Below are 17,496 nucleotides of genomic sequence, written 5' to 3'. Positions count from 1 at the left end.
ATACATAAGTTTGCATGGATCTGGCAACTTCTGATACACTGGCTTTCTTAAGTCAAGAATGAAAAGGGAAATTCTTTGGATATGATTTAATAATTAACATTGCACACTATTTCTTTCCTTTCTCGTTTAAAAAAAATTTTTTTTTGGTTTAGTGCCAGGTGTTTATTTTCCCCACACGTGGGACTGTTCACATGTTCACATACACAACACACACCAGTGTTGGCACCACCAGAGAGAATAGCACCGCTGGCCTCTGCAGGGAGAACTGGACTTTCTCAGCCCTGGGCCTCATGGCACAAGATGAGGGTGGAGAATCTTGGCTTCTCTCTCCTGCCTTCACTGGCGACTGAGGAGACTGACAAGCAAATTCTACCCTTTCGACCTCTCAGCCAAGGAGGAGCCACCTTGGCGACATGTTTAGTCCCAAACATTACAGTAAGTGGAGAAGGGACTGGCCTGGTCCCAACCACTGCAAGGTAAGGTGCAAACAATAAGGAAGAGGTATAGTTTGGTCACAAAGGGGGTTAGGTGACACCATCATAAGCATGTGTGGGCTAGAAATGTGAGAGGGCTAGGAGCTCAGACACTGGGCTTCTGAGCCGCCATCCCTGGCTCATCAGGAAGAGGAGGGGATATGGTGGGCTTACTGTTTGGCACTGATGATACCCACAAACTCGGGCTTGAGGGAAGCCCCACCACGAGGAAGCCATCCACATCAGGCGGGCTTGCCAGCTCCTTGCAGTGCAGGTTGCCCCAGTCACAGACCCTCCATAGATGCTGTGGGTACTCTGAGCCACCACGTCAGAGGCACTGGACGAAGGCATCCTTGGAGCTTTTCATGTACTTCCTGGGCTTCCATGTATTTGTTGGGGTGTTGCCAATGCCAACGGCCCATACAGGCTTATAGGCCCCAGTCCTTCACATTATCTGTGATAAGCTTGGTTTGCTCAAAAACGGCCTTCTCAGTGATGCCAGTTTCCCTCTCATCTAGCTTCTCCCCCCTGCAGGGGTTTACTCCAAGTCCCTCAGCCAGGGCTGGGCCATTTTTTGTCCATTCAGCTCATCTGACTCCCCAAAGGCACTCTTTCCGAGTGCCCCCCTACTACCCACGTGGCTCCACAGTCTTTGATGATGCCAGGGCTTATCTCCCCAGTAAAGGTCCCATTAGGCACTTTGTAGCAGTTCTGCGCAGCTGCAGCAATCTTGGGATCTAGCTTCTGCAGGACAAAGTTGATTAAACAGTTGGAGGTGCACAAACCACTTTGGTGTCCTGTCCGCCAGCACCTTGGCCACACTCAGAATGGTGATGAGTTCCCCCAGGCTCTTCTTCCACCCTTTCATCTTCCTGTTTCCCTCACTCCCTGCAACCCCCCACCCCCACCCTGACAAAGAACTTCCCAGAGGGCGCCATGGCTCTGGAACTGACACACTGACTGAAGGTCGGTATCACCCTAAAAAAGAACTTTTGAGATCTGTCACCTATGCACTTTACTCTAGGGCAGAGCTCTTTCTCGAAACAAAAATTTGCATGGACTATTCCATGTAGTTATGAAATTCTTAATTATATTGAGAATTTTCTAGAAGGAAAAAAAGTTGCTATCAATACTAACCCAGAGAAAAACGGAAAGCTTGAATAGACCATCAACCATGGAGAAGGTTGCAAAAAGTATTGACTAATCATTTTCACAAAAGACTTTAAAATAGTTTTACCAATGACCTCTTTAGAAATGCAAGAAACCTTCAATGTTTTGTTATAAAATTCTCTTAGGCTTTCTCAGTATATAAGCATAAGTTCAAATATTACCTTAGCTTCTCCTTTTTAAAAAAAAGGGAGTCTAGGTAATCATTACAAATAGGGTTAGTGGAATCAGACAGAGACATGTCTTTGCATGCCAGCTCCACCATTCATAAGATGTGTCACTTTGGTCAATTTATTTGACCTCTCCAAGCCACAGTCTCTTCATCAACAAAATTAGAATAACAGTAATAATGGGTTTATAATAACACCTGACATATGGCAAGTGTCATGAGTTATCAAATACTATTCTTGCTCATAACAATACTCATAAGCATAATTGTTGCTTTATTGGATATTCTGAATAATTCTAAAAGACACGGAATGGAAATAAAAGTATAATTAGAAAAGATTAAGTGACTATTATTATTGACCAGTGCACAATTTATATAACTGGAATTTCAAGAGAATTGCAAATTTCTCAGAATTATCATAGTTTTAAAAACTGGCCAGGTAAAAGACAAATGAATAAAAACAATAATAAGTCCTTAATAAGTCAAAATAGTTATTATAAAATAAGTCCTTAATAAGTCAAAATAGTTATTATAAAAAATATTTCACTTGCAGGGTGCCTCGGTGGCTCAGTTGGTGGTTAAGCCTCCAACTCTTGACTTCAGCTCAGGTCATGCATGATCTCACAGTTTGTGAGTCTGAGCCCCCCTGTCAGGCTCTGTGCAGAGCCTGCATGGGATTCTTTCTCTCCCCCTCTCTCTGTCCTGCCTCTGCTCGTGCACTCCCTCTCTCTCTTTCAAAAAATAAATATACATTAAAACATATATTTCACTTTCATATGCAACAAGATTTTTTCCTGGAAGAATAAATGGAAGAATATATATACAACAAATTTGGAAAAAAGAAGAAAGGAAAACTGATCTTATTTTAAAAAATGGAAATAAAGTTGTCATGAGAACTGACAGAAACCAATGTGTCAGAAAATATTAGTCTAGAAATACACACAAACACACTTATGAGTTTAGCATATGACAAATAAAACATTATAAACCAATAGAGAAAGGATAGAACACCAATACTTGTTAGGAAAACTATTTGGGAAATAATCAAGTTAGGTCTTCATCTCTGTAATGACCACATGCCTATTGGTTGTCTCTGCAGCTCAAAATATTTCCACTTCCTTGCTAACTACCCTTCCCCTGGTTCTTTGGTAACAAATTTGACCCAGAAAATGGACTCTTAGAAGCCAGGGTTCATCCAACGTGACCTCATTTCAGGGCTACATTAAGCACCATATCCGAACAAGAAAAACAGGGCCATTTTACTGGAATTTGGACTGGGAGTGAAAGCCAGATTTAGTCTTTCTCTGGATTGTTGGATGGTTCCCACTGGGACAAGGAAGTAGAGAAAACAAACGAGAAGGATGAGGAAATGAAATGAGGGTACAGGCCCGAGAAGAAAAACAACAGAATCCCAACAGCATGCCCATCCTGGTTCCCTGAGTCTCCCCAAAGTGTGACAGCATCCCAAACATGGTTCTGGGAAACACCCCTGTATTCATAAGCAGCAACCTAACCTTTAAAAGCTCCAGAATTCTTGAGACTTGCATCCAAACTATTCCTAAATAAAATTACTTTGTCTACCAAAATAAATCCCAAATGAAATATACACTAAATTTTAAAGTAAAGCATAAGACAACTATAAAAATATTCATACATGAAAGGTAAAGTATGTACTAAACGTAAAAGCTCCGTAACAACAACAAAAACTACATACTTAGTATTATTATATAGCATTAGTATGATCAAAATCAAATAACAGGGAAAATATCTGCAACATATATGACACGAATATACAAATGATTTGTTAATATTTTAATGTAAAAAGAGCTCTAAAATATGAAGAAATACACTAACATCCTAAATTAAAAGCAGGCAAATCAGCAAACAGACAAATCACAGGAGAAATACAAAAGGTCACTAACACATAAAAAATATTCTAGAAGGGAAAAGGAATGTTTTCACACTTAAGATGCATATTTATTACTTGTGTCAATATTGATAAGTAGAAATCAGCACTCGCCGGCTCACAGTGCTGTCAGAAAGTAAATCACAAGATGTACTAAAGACCTTCATATGTGTTCATACCCTTCTGAGCCGGTGTACTAAGTCAGACATCAGCACGTCCCCTTACACGTGCAGGGACCCAACTCAAAATGCTGTCACAGGAAAAGGGATGGATCGGGACAGGTAAAAGTCCCGGCAGTGCTCACACAGAATCCCCCTGCGCAAACACGAGCTTATGAATCTCTGTCAATGTCAAGTCTGCTTTCGACTGCGATGGCTTTTCTTCTTTTTTCCTGAGGTAGGCCTTCCCTCAAGGTGGAAGATGGCAACCTGCACTTGAGGCTTCATGTTGTGCCGCCTTACTGAACCAGCAGAAAGCGGACCAGAACTTCCCAATAATTTACTGTAAAATCCCAAGATGACACCTCACGATATTTTATTGGCATGATGTGGGCCACATGCTCCCTTCTGAGACAAGCACTTGGATGAGGAAACAGGTTCAACTTCTTGGGATAAGGGATGGGTGTAGGATTCACCCAGGCTGAATCAGTACATGAATGGTAGGGATAGAGCTTAGGAAAGGTAGTTTACAAAGGAAAATCTGGGTGCTATTTCTAAGAGAAGCAAAATGGATGTTGTATATGTATTATAACAGATATCAATCTTATTGCATACATACAATTTAACTTCCACTAATCTAGTCTAAAAACATAATGAGAAAGAAAGATTATGTTATACATTTAAATAACAGCGATATTTCTTATAGTATGAAAGTGAAAACTATAGTAGAAAAATACCTATGTAAATTATAGTATAAATATGTTATCATAAAAAGAGATAAAATTATAAATAGCTATCATATCCAATAATACATTATTTAAATATGTAAGTATATCTAGTTTTATAAAAATGTATCTTTTATTTTATTTACTTTATTCATTGATTGATTTTTATGTAAAGTATGATGTAGACAGTGCATGCATGGGGAAACACAATAGTATAAAAAGGTAGAATAAAAATCTATATACATAACATAATACCAGTTTTATACATACTTGTATTTTCCCAGGGGAAGGAAAATTGAAAGGAAATAGACCATAATGACAATCTAGTGTGGTGGAATTTGGGGAATTTTCTATAGACACATATATTAGCTTTTATCAGGTAAAAATTCTGTTAAAGAGTTACAAAATGCCAAATTTTGTTAGCTAATCATTCAGGTGTTCAATAGCTACTGTGCCTCGGCAGCCTGAAGCCATTAAATACCTCCCCTCCCCCTGCCCCCCGCATGCTAATTAACCTCTGTACTGCCTACACCTGAGCATTGCTTGAAATCTTTGAACTTCAGTATCTACATGAGCAAAGTGGGAATAATTACATCTGCTCCGCAAACTTCTCATGACTATTATGAAATACAAATAGCATAAGTCAATAAGCACTGTTTAAATTATAGTGTGCTATAAATACTGAAGCTACTAGTCCTGATACATACATAGAAGACACTTAACACATGTGAATTCTATGCCCACTTTTCTTCTTATACCCTACCTAGTCCCTCATTTGTAAAATGTGCATGGTATCAATACGCAGAGTAGAGAGGAGAGCTGATATCCAAGAATCCCTCCCCTCCTTCCAGTTTGCATTTGTCAATGAAAGCCAAATCTCTTTCACAGAGCAGGGCAGGAGATTATGCAGTACAAAGAGCCAAAGCAGTACCTTCACAGATTCAATGCCTACGTGTGGCAAGCAAGGTAGGTGTGACAGCACACGGCACTGCTCCACCTGTGTGCGCAGAGGATACTTAGGCTTACATAAAGGACCAGGAGGACTTTAGAGGCTCCAACATACCTCTTCCCAGCTTGCTCCCCTAAGAGACTTGGGAAGCTTAAACACACATGGATTTCATATGGAGTCATAGCGTATACACTAACTGCACAAGTTGCCAAATATCCTAGTTTAACTCAGTAAGAAGTGGGCCAAGGAATGATAAAAGAAACTACTTGAGAAAGCCATAGGACCTCCTAAATTTAAAAACTTTTACATTCCCTCTTTTGTCATAAAATTTAGCCGATCCCTATGACCCTGTCCCACTCCTCAGCACCTAAACTCAGCCCCTCCCTTCTCCTGCAGCCTCTAGGGAAGTATACGCAGAATGCAAGTTCACCAGCACCCACACTTCCCTTGCTCTGGCCTTGACCCTGTGGCAATTCTTCAAGACTCAAGACAAGAGCCTGTTTCTTTACCCAAATTACTATAGCCTGCTTAAAATGTTGGGCAGCTGAGAATGTAGCCTGTCCCCACAGGGTAGGAATGTATTAACCACCCTATAAAAGTTATTTTTAAAGTTTTATTTAAGGAACAGCAGCTGGAGAATAAAGAAAAGAAAGGCAACACACAATTCCTTTATACCCAGGCTGCAAACCCTCTCACACCAATCTCCCATGGCTCTCTGTGGGAATTACATCCATGAAAATGCTTTAAGCCTGACCTCCAAAACTGGAAACTGGAGAATCTAAAAATAAAACAAACAGGAAATGCAAAACAACCTTGTTTGAACAGACCCTTGTGGTTGCCTTGCCTAATTATGTTAGGTAAGTTTGACAACAGGCTTGGAATTCTTTCACTGGATTTGGAGGGAACTGCCAAAAAATTAAAGAGATATTAAAATACTATCACATATAATGAGCTCCCTGCCATTTAGAAATTGTTTCCACAAACTATAGATGTTAACAATGGACATTTTCTAGGAGGTGATATCCTATTGATGAAAGAATACTCATGTGAGTAAAAGGAAAAAGAAATTTAGCAAACTACAAAGCCATGAAATAAATAAATATTAATGCAGTCTATATTTCATTAATCTCTAAAGTGTGATGAAAAATATCCTGCCTCTCATTGCCTTTTCACTAATACTGCATTTGCAATATGTGGTTGCCATATTTGTTTGTTTGTTTTTAAAAAAATAATGCAATGCAAGTTTGTAATTTACCTCAATACAACAAGATTTATTGAAAGCACCTACTGTGTATAAAAGACAGTTCCTATCTCAAAGAACTTACACAATCACAGGAAGAAAATATGCATGTGCACACAGGAAAATAAGTACACAAGATGAAAAGTGCTATGAGCTGGGAACGGGAAAAATATCACATCCAATCAAGGGGACCAAGTGGAAACCACTTTAAGGAATGGGTGGAATTCTAACATAATAGGAGAGAACAGTAAAAGCAAGGGCAACAGGACAAAAGGTGTGTGCATGTCCAGAAACGATAAGTAATCTCTCAGCAGCATGAGACAGGAAAGAAAGATTTCAGAGGAAAATGGGCTCCCAGTCTGATTCTACACTTGCTAACTGTTTGACCTCTGGCAAGTTGCACAACTTCTCTAAGCCTCTGTTTCCTCCTGTTTAAAACTGAGCTACCAGTACGTGTGCCTTGTAAGACCATGCATGTGAAGCACCTATTATTTGAGCATATAGTAAATACTCAAAAAATGTTTAAAGCAAAAAAAGGAAAGAGATGGAAGGAGGGAGACTGGGAAGAAAGGAAGAAAAGTAGGAAAGAGATCAGAGAGAAGGAGGGAAGGAAGGAAGGTAGAGAGTTTTGAGACATTTGAGCTTTTGGAGCAATTTGTACATAAACCCAAGACATGAAGACAAACTTCACAAACTAAACAAGGCAGAGGACAAAAGCACAGGGATACCTACCATTTGTGGGTGGCAAGACTAAATGACATATGAGGTCATGGGATGCAATGGAATAAGGATAGAACACAGGTCCAGATTTGGGTTCCACCAAAGTCTGTAACTTTGAAAAAATTGCTAGAATTTCTTGAGTGGAAGAAATATATTCCCCACAGAACTGTTCAGAAGAATGAAAGAGATAAGATGTATATAAAAATCACTTAACACCAGGGCACCTGGGTGGCTCAGTCAGTTAAGCATCCAACTTCAGCTCAGGTCATGATCTCATAATCCATGGGTTCAAGCCCTGCTTCAGATTCTGTCTCCCCTTCCCTCTGCCCCTCCCCCACTAGCTCTCTGTCTCTATCTCTCAAAATAAAATAAAGACATAAAAATTTAAAAGAAAAAAAAATAAATAAATAAAAATCACATAAAACCCTGCCTTGTACATAGCTAACCACATATAACTATTAGACCCATCCTCACTCTCTTATTTGCCTCCCTTACAGAAAGAAAAAAGAATAATGAATTTAAAGAAAAAAATAAACTGAAATAAGGGCATGACAGTGGCTCTAATGGAACAGAAGAGAGAAGAGAGGATAAGAAATGCTGTGAGGGTTATTCTATAGGCTTACCATTCATCGTAAGATTTCAGTTTCAGTAGAGGGTTTATCCGGGAAAACTGGATTATAAATTGAAAACATTAAATCAGTGGTAAGGTTCAGGAGCAACCATTTAGTGTGTTCCTACCTCATGTTAGGGTATTAAAGCAAAGATTAAAAAATAGTTTAACATGCATGGGCAGCAAGGTTAAAGCTAAATTCTTTTAAATTTATTTAGGTATTTATTTTTATGGAATGGATAATATGAAACCAAAAAGAAAACAGAAAGAAGAAGTACAGGATGAAGGCAAAAATAAAAGGCATGTCTTCATGGTGACAAATTGAATCTAGTACATTGTCAGTCTTCAGAAGGAGATACATCTTCTCTGAGTCACAGGTGTTGTGGTTGGTGGAGACACACAAATTTCTTTTTTTTTAATTTTTTTGTTAATGTTTATTTATTTTTGAGGAAGAGAAAGTGACAGAGCGTGAGTGGGGGAGGGGTAGAGAGAGAGGGAGAAGAATCTGTAGCAAGTTCCAGGCTCTGAGCTGTCAGCACAGAGCCTGATGTGGGGCTCGAATCCATGAGCTGTGAGATCATGACCTGACCCAAGTTGGATGCTCAACCAAGTGAGCCACCCAGATGCCCAGAGACACACAAATTTCTTGAGAGGGAGAAGATAACAGCCAAGAAAAGTCATACCAAAAGTGTCTACCTCCTGAGCAGGTTTCCAGAAGTGAGTCCCATGAACACGTGACACGCTGTAAGTGGGATGTTACCAATTGTTAAGGGTCCCCAAGTACTAGTGAAAGCCCTGTGAAAATGAGGGATTATGGGGTATCGACAAAGCATATGAAGACAGAACAAGGGTGACAGACCAAGACAATTCTGGGGCGCCTGGGTGGCTCAGTCGGTTAAGCCTCCGGCTTCGGCTCAGGTCAGATCTCACGTTCGTGGGTTCGAGCCCCGCGTCAGGCTCTGTGCTGACTGCTAGCTCAGAGCCTGGAGCCTGCTTCTGGTTCTGTGTCTCCTTCTCTCTCTGCCCCTCCCCCTCTCAGGCTCTGTCTCTCTCTGTATCAAAAATAAATTTAAAAAAAACATTTAAAAAAATAAAAAAAATAAAAAGACAATTCTGAGTTGGTGGAATGACATCTTAAAAAATCTATGAGAAAGAAGATTTAGAGTTCAAAGACAGGATCTAAGAACGTTCAATTTGGGTTGGGCCCTCCCTTGCTGAAGGGGTCAGAGCACTAACAGGATTGGAAGATCTACAGCTGATGGTGACATTCTTCTCCGCTGAGGCTTCAGGGAGATGCTAACATCAAGTGATGGAGAGAAGACCAATTAATGAACTGGGGACAGGATGAAAGAGATGGCCCAAACTGAGGATACTAAAAACAAATATTGAATGCAAAGGAATGAGCCAGCACTCAGAGAGCCAATGAAGTAAGACTGTAATGGGTAAGAAGCATTCCTGGGGACACGTTTGGAGGAAGAATCAGTTGCACCACAGTAGGAAGGGAGGCCTACCAAAGAGGCAAAGTAGACTCAACAAAAACTTTTCTATGTTCTAAAAGGGCTGAAGCAGAATAAATGTAAAGGGTTCCGGTGGGCAAAAAGCTGTAAAGTCAGAAGGCTAGAAAACTCACTGATAGATTTTATGAAGTCTCCAAAGATGGTGACTGAGGCACAGTGGAAAACCTGTTTACCAGATTTAACAAAAAATAGATGTAAAAGAGCTAGCTTCCTGGGTCAGTCAGTCTGCCTCAGTCAGAGAAGCATGTGACTCTTGATCTCTAGGTCATGAGTTTGAGCCCCATGTTGGGTGTGGCACCTACTGAGAAAATAAATTAAAATTAAAATTACAAAACAAAAGTAGTGCTTCAATAAACATCCTTATGTTTTAATGTTTTTTTAATGTTTCGCTTATTTTTTGAGAGAGAGAGAAACAGCATCAGCAGGGGAGGGTCAGAGAGGGAGGGAGGCACAGAATCCAAAGACAGGCAACAGGCTATGAGCTAGCTGTCAGCACAAAGCCTGACGCAGGGCTCAAACCCACAAACCGTGAGATCATGACCTGAGCCGAAGCCAGACACTTAACCAACTGAGCCACCCAGGTGCCTGGACATTCTTGTTTTAAAAAAGAGGTAGCTTCCATAATTTGAAAAAAAAAAAATGATCACAGAATAAAAATTATGTATGTATCTCTAATTATAATAGCATGTTATATAATTATACACTATATATTTTTTATAAGTATTTCCATATAGTTACTGCTACGTATCTATAAAATAATTAAGAAATAATGTTATTCTAAAACACATAAATAAATGTAGTCCCATTTGAAGGTGCTAATAGAAAATTAAATGCTGGGACACCTGGGTGGCTCAGTCAGTTTACTGTCTGACCTGACTTCAGCTCAGATCAAGATCTTATTGTTCATGAGTTTGAGCCCCACATCAGGCTCTTTACTGACAGCTTGGAGCCTGGAGCCTGCTGTGGATTCTCTCTCTCCTTCTCTCTTTGACCCTGTCCTGCTCACACACTGTCTGTATCTCTCTCTCTCAAAAATAAATAAACATTAAAAAATTTTTTAAGGGAAAGAAAATTAAATACTGTAATTTCAAGGAAAACATTAATTTCAAGCAAAATTTTTGAAATTTGAATTCTTTTGATTAAAATTTATAAGGCAATTATTTATATTTTCTTGGAATTGAAGAATGATTTTATTTATTTATTTAAAGAAAGTAATTTGGGGGCACCTGGGTGGCTCAGTCGGTTAAGCATCTGGCTTTGGCTCAGGTCATGATCTCACGATTTGTGGGTTTGAGCCCCGTGTCAGGCTCTGTGCTGACAGCTCAGAGCCTGAAGCCTGTCTTCAGATTCTGTGTCTCCCTCTATCTCTGACCCTCCCTTGCTCACGCTGTCTCTCTCTCTTTCTCTCTCTCTCAAAAATAAATAAAAATATTTTAAAAATTAAAAAAAAAGTAATTTGTTTTCCTAAATATATAATGTCCACACTATATAGGCTGGAATTATTTTCAAAAATTGGACAGTCTTACATTTGATACATTGTATCAGGCAAAATGTGGGTTATATAAATTATATAGCACACATACATTCAAAAATTAAACTATAACAATCAAAATGATGTAAGATCATAACACTTAGAACAATGGCACAAGATAAACTAATCTCATTTCCACTAGAGTTAATGTTTAAGTGTTTACATTATTTTGGAGATGTTTCTCTTCACCAAAAAAGCAGTCACAGAACTGCAAATGACATCTTATGGGCATGTTGCACTATCATCCAAAACTTAAGAAATTCTTATAATTATTGAATAAAACACATACCTCTATATTTACTTTTCATATCTAAGTACTACTATCTATATACTAGAAGCAATTTGCATGTTTCTATTAAGAATAGGCTGAATTTTAATTATTTTAAATTCTTTTGTTTATATATTATCAATGGAAAAGAAATATTACAAATCATTCTAACAAAATATGTGGACTGAAATTAACAGAAAAGGACTAATGAGGGTAAAAACATTTGTCCAGTTTAAAAAATAGAGTTTGGAAATAATACATATACTGATAGGCCCCAATAATTACCAAACACCAAATCTACACAATGGAGGTAGACTGGTAATTCAATGGGTCTGGAAGGTAAGAGATCCCATAAGAATATTACTAAAAAACAAAGGCAATGAGTTCTAATCCAGTGACAGAAAATATTCCCCTCTTGATCTGTTTTATCTTACTGTAACAAGGTGGTGAAAAAGCCACAAAGACACGAGAATACATAAGCAAAACATGCCTGAGCTTTGAACATATTTCCACATGATATTAAGATCTTCATTGGAACCAAAAGAATTCTACTACTGAATGATTTGGAGGTCTCTTTTCGGGCCTCTTCCACCTGGACATTTCTTTAGCAATCGCTCCCTCACTATGCAAAACTCTGTAATGCAGGGGCACCGTTCTTCTCTGCATTTCTTCATACAAGTCTGACCCATTTTCCAAATTCTCTTTTCTGGTTTTTCTACTTTTGACACCAATTATAACTCCTATATCTTGTCCAGTTTCTCCTTTTATTCATTCAGCACACTGTGTATTTATTCATCTCCCAGTGTATGCCAGAAATTGGTCAAGGTACTAATACAAACAAAACATATTTAACCCTTGTTCTCATGCTCTTGACATTCTAATGGGAGGGAGAGTGAGAATGAGCATAAACAAATAAACCAATACTAACTTAATGTAATTTGTTGATAAGTGAGTTGATATGTAGTGAGTTGACTGGTATGACCACAGCCAAAAAAGTATATATCTATCTCTATATCTCTATCTATGTATCTCCAAGTCTTAATCCCCAGTATCTATGAATATATAACTTTATTGGAAAAAGTATCTTTACAGATATAATTAAAAATCTCAAGATCAGGTCATCATAGATTGTGGGGGAGGGGGGGCGCCTCAATCACATGACAAGTATTTTTATAGGAAGAGTTTATACAATGGATTAAGAATGCATTGACCTGTTTTAACAGTGACATGATATAAACAGAGAAACTTTTTGCAACTCAATAAGTGTAATTATATGACAAAGCTTTTTTGTTCAGCAAATAGCAGTATGCAAGGTCCATAATTATAAGATGTGACAGAGTCGGATGATGTTGACTTAGCTCAATAGATTGTTTATGGGAAAAGAAAGTTAAAACATGATATTTCATGGCATGGCTATTAAAAATGTGGATACCGGGGCACCTGGGTGGCTCAGTCGGTTAAGCATCGGGCTTCAGCTCAGGTCATGATCTCACGGTTCTTGGGTTCGAGCCCCACGTCGGGCTGTGCTGACAGCTAGCTCAGAACCTGTACCTGCCTTGGATTCTGTATCACCCTTTTTCTCTGATCCTCCCCTGCTCATACTGTCTCTCTCTGTCTCTCAAAAATAAATTTAAAAAAGATTTTTAATGTGGATACCTAAATACCACTCTTTCAGGTCATTTTAGTACAAGGACAAGATCTGTGAAGGAGACATATTAAGAAAATCTCATGCTCTCTCTTTTGAAAAGAGAAAAGATGAAATTCTCCAAACACCGTGTTTACCCCCATATTTACTAAATGAATGGGCCACAGCCTATAAAGGCAGGGCAGGCAAGATCACTACAGGATCATGTGAAAGTAATTACTGCCACCTTCAGAAAAGAATGAATTAAAGTCTGCATCATGGTCTGAACACATCGACAAGTGGAAATAATAACAGCCATTATTTCCACAAGCAACAATCTTTAAAACTGCACCAAAGGTTCTGGTAAAGTTATGGTAAACCTAGATTTGCAGTCTCTCTTTCTTGTAATTGGTCAAAAACAGCAATGAGATTGTAATTTTAAAAATCATCTCAGCCAAAGTGAAATGAAAATCATATTAGTGATATGGATAATTTGGCAACAACTTTTGTTTTGGGGTTTTTGTTTTTGTTTTTAAATGGATGGGAGAAAATAAATGTTTGAAAAGGAGATAGCTATCACCACACAACATCTTCATTGGCTCTAAAACCACCATGACAAAGTCAAAAACTTTGGGACTTCATCTTCTAGGTCAAGGGCTCTATCTTATATCTTAGGATTCCAGTAATTCAATTTTGTTTTACTTACAATCTCATATGTTATTTTAAAAACTGCTGAAATTAAAAATAGTGGAAAGCTGATGGAAACTCTTTGTGGATAAAACACGTATTTTTACTAAGCTTCTTTATTCCTGGCAACTGTTTTTGTGGTATGGTGGGGATAGCATTCTTTAAATGCCAACATTCTGCTGGTACTGAACATGGGCACTTTTCACAAATAACTGAGAAGTCTGAAGGCTAATCCATGTGAATTTCCCACCTCATGCTTGGTAGACTGCATAGTATCAGGGCAGACTGAACAGAAAGATAGAACCTCATTATGAATATTCAGATTTAGAGGTAGATTATCACTGTATATTCCCACACTAATAAAAGTTTGGGGCGGGGGAAGGTGTTTAAACATTCAATCAATGGTTTCTTAGTGTCCTCTGGTTTAGTTAGCTTGCTTGGTAGTTATTTAAATTAGTCTCTTCATTGTGAATATTCTAGTCTTTCTAATTTCTCTCCTTTCCTACCATTCTTCATGATGCAACTGGGAATCAAGAGGGTGTATGTTACCCTCTAGCATCAGTCTCCTCAATAGCTCCTTTTTCTCCCCCACAAGCAACCAGAAATTTGTGGATCTTCAACAGGCTATGACCAGAAGTATAGTTTTTGGTTCATCCATCTAGTCAACCTATTCTTCTAATTTGACCAAGTCTTGAGCAGAAAGCTATGTTTCTGCTGGGGTCTCAGGCTTCTCTAGACTATGCCTAAATGAGCAGACTTCTAATGCCAGTGCATAATCTCCAAACATACTAGCACGCTGTTTACTGGGGATGGAATTAGATATATTTTCAGATGCATTTTGATGTTATGAAATCCTGTTTTCTTTTGACTCCCTCCTCATTGAGTGGTTATCTTCTCTTAAGAAATAAAGCAAATGTTACTTTGACTGAAGAGATGGTGAGGAAAGGTACTGATGCTTTTTTTTTTTAGTCTATAGTGGAAAATACTATTAAGAGAGTTGGAGTTTTCCAAATCCCTTTAACATATCAACACATCCAGGTTGCTAAATATCATAGAACAGAACAGATAGGGAGTTGGGAAAGGAAGTCAAATGCAAAAGTTCTTGTATTAGGGTTAAACTAAATTTTGGCAGCTTGCTTGTCAGAGATTAGAGAAAAGGGATACTAAATAATGATACAAATAACATCACAACACAAAACTTACTATATTATGTCAAGAAACTCTGATTCACTATCTCCTGGCATGTAGCAAACCTCAGACATCACTAATGATTCATCACTTATTGAATTATATTTCATTAATCATGAAGACTTTTCTTGAAGTTATGGATAATTTATGGCTTTATGAACATACAATGTTTTAATTCATATACTGATTGACAAAAGTATCTGCTTTCATGTTAACAGGCAATAGAAGGTTTCAGCAACTTTACATTTTTTTTAAGTTTTTTCAGTTATTGTTTTTAATTTTTTTAAATTGGGGTATAGTGGATTAGGTTATATTACTTGCAGATGCACAATATAGTGTTTGACAATTCTGTACATTATGCAAAGCTCACTGTGATGAATATAGTTATCATCTGTCATCAAACAACATTATCACAATATTACTGACTATATTCTCCATGCTGTTCTTTTATAAGAGTTTCTTAATTTTTTTCAACATGATTTAAAAATTTCATATTATTTTTTCAGGAAGGTGGGACAGCAAACCAATAAATAACTTTACTATTTGATTCAGGAAATTCCTGCAAACCCATTTGTATGAGCAAACAACACTTTTCAGACAATAGATTTCTCACCTGGGCAGAGAGCTGTTTATTAAATACCAGTTTGCTTATGAAGACTCACTTCAAGGCCCTCATCCAAAAGTGTCCCTCAATCCCCAGTGCTTACGTCATGGACTTTACCTATTCTAATCAGTTACTGGCCTTGAAAGGCCTATATATCCACTTGAGCCCAGATTCCTAAGGCCTGTAAATGTCACCTCATCTTCTACTCGTCCAGAACAGCCCTGTCAAGGTAGTGTTTTCCCTTGTAGGTGTACTTCTATTTTATTTAGCTTTGCTTATTCAACATGTTTTAGCTGTTCTCTTGGCAAGTCACTAGGCAACATGCCTAAGGAGCCTAGAGGAACTAGCCAAGACCCCCTTCCCATTATGATTCAAGTTCTTTAACACAAAAACATGGAGTTTCTCTTAAGCCTTTTGAATCATACATTTGAGAGCCTCCCTGATCATACTGATGAAATGAGTTTTGTGTTAGACTGAAATTGAATTTCTTTTTGATGGATCCTCAAATGTTATATTTACTTTGACCCCTACAAATGAGGAATGCTTTTTAGGAATTATTTGATCATTTGATCCTATTTTAGTCTTTTTTTTTCTTAGTCATCTGTTTAATGTTACTGAACATAAATTTTTGCCATTATAGGAAAGATTTATTCTGTTGACATTGGAAGAATTGTATTATTTTTATTAATTTTTAAAATTTACATTAAGGTTAATTAGCATACAGTGCAACAATGATTTCAAGAGTAGACTCCTTAATGCTCCTTATCCATTCAGCCCATCTCCCCTCCCAAAACCCCTCAAGTAACCCTCTGTTTATTCTCCATATTTACGAGTCTCTTATGTTTGGTTCACCACTCTGTTTTTATATTATTCTTGCTTCGCTTCCCTTATGTTCATCTGTTTTGTATCTTAAAGCCCTCATATGAATGAAGTCATATGATATTTGTCTTTCTCTGACTAATTCCACTTAGCATGATACCCTCTAGTTCCATCCAAGTAGTTGTTAATGGAAAATGTCATTCTTTTTGATTACCAAGTTATAATCCATTTTATACACACACATACACACACACACACACACACACACACACACACACACCACATCTTCTTTATCCATTCATACATCGATGGACATTTGGACTCTTTCCATACTTTGGCTATTGTTGGCAGTGCTGCTATAAACATTGGGGTGCATGTGTCCCTTTGAAACAGCCTACCTGTATCCCCTGGATAAACACCTAGTAGTGCAATTGCTGGGTCATAGGGTAGTTCTATTTTTAATTTTTTGCAGAATCTCCATACTGTTTTCAGGAGTGGCTGCACCAGTTTGCATTCCCACCAGCAGTGCAAAAGAGACCTCTTTCTCCGCATCCTCTGCAGCATCTATTGTTGCCTGAGTTGTTAATGTTAGCCATTCTGACGGGTGTGAGGTGGTATCTCACTGTGGTTTTAATTTGTATCTCACTGATGATGAGTGATGTTGAGCATCGTTTTATGTGTCTGTTGTCCATCTGCATGTCCTCTTTGGAGAAGCGTCTGTTCATGTCTTTAGCCCCTGTGTTAATTTTTGATGCATCTGCCCACACTCACACACACAACTCACCTTGTACATTTCTTGTTCTTATTTTCCCATGTTTCCTCCAACATCATTTTTAAGGTTAATTAAGATTATTTATTTTTGTTAATTTACTTTTTGTTTTAATTATTTATTTTTCTTTTGAAAAGCCACCTATCAGCATGTCTCCCTAGAAAGAAATATTTATTCCTCACTATTGAAAATTCCCTAAAGTGAGATTTCTGCTGAACACTTCTAGTCTCTCTCCATCCTCTGGGAGAGAAGGACACGATGCAGATATGCACCTGACTAACAAGATGTGCAACAAGAAACTGACCCTCAGTCCCCTCACTTTTCTTCCTTTCGAAAACCTTCCTGTCTACAATGAGTATCCATTCTAGTTTG

General features: G+C 38.1%; 1 pseudogene; it reads right to left on the bottom strand.

The window, feature by feature from the left end:
* Window positions 1-556: 556 nt before the first annotated feature.
* LOC115275349 overlaps window positions 557-17,496 on the bottom strand; it is a 55,212-nt pseudogene continuing 38,272 nt past the window's right edge.

The sequence above is a fragment of the Suricata suricatta genome, chromosome 2 (assembly GCF_006229205.1).
Source record: "Suricata suricatta isolate VVHF042 chromosome 2, meerkat_22Aug2017_6uvM2_HiC, whole genome shotgun sequence".
Taxonomy (NCBI): Eukaryota; Metazoa; Chordata; class Mammalia; order Carnivora; family Herpestidae; genus Suricata; species Suricata suricatta.
The sequence above is the reverse complement of the archived record's forward strand: the minus strand, read 5'-3'. Positions and strand labels throughout refer to the sequence as shown.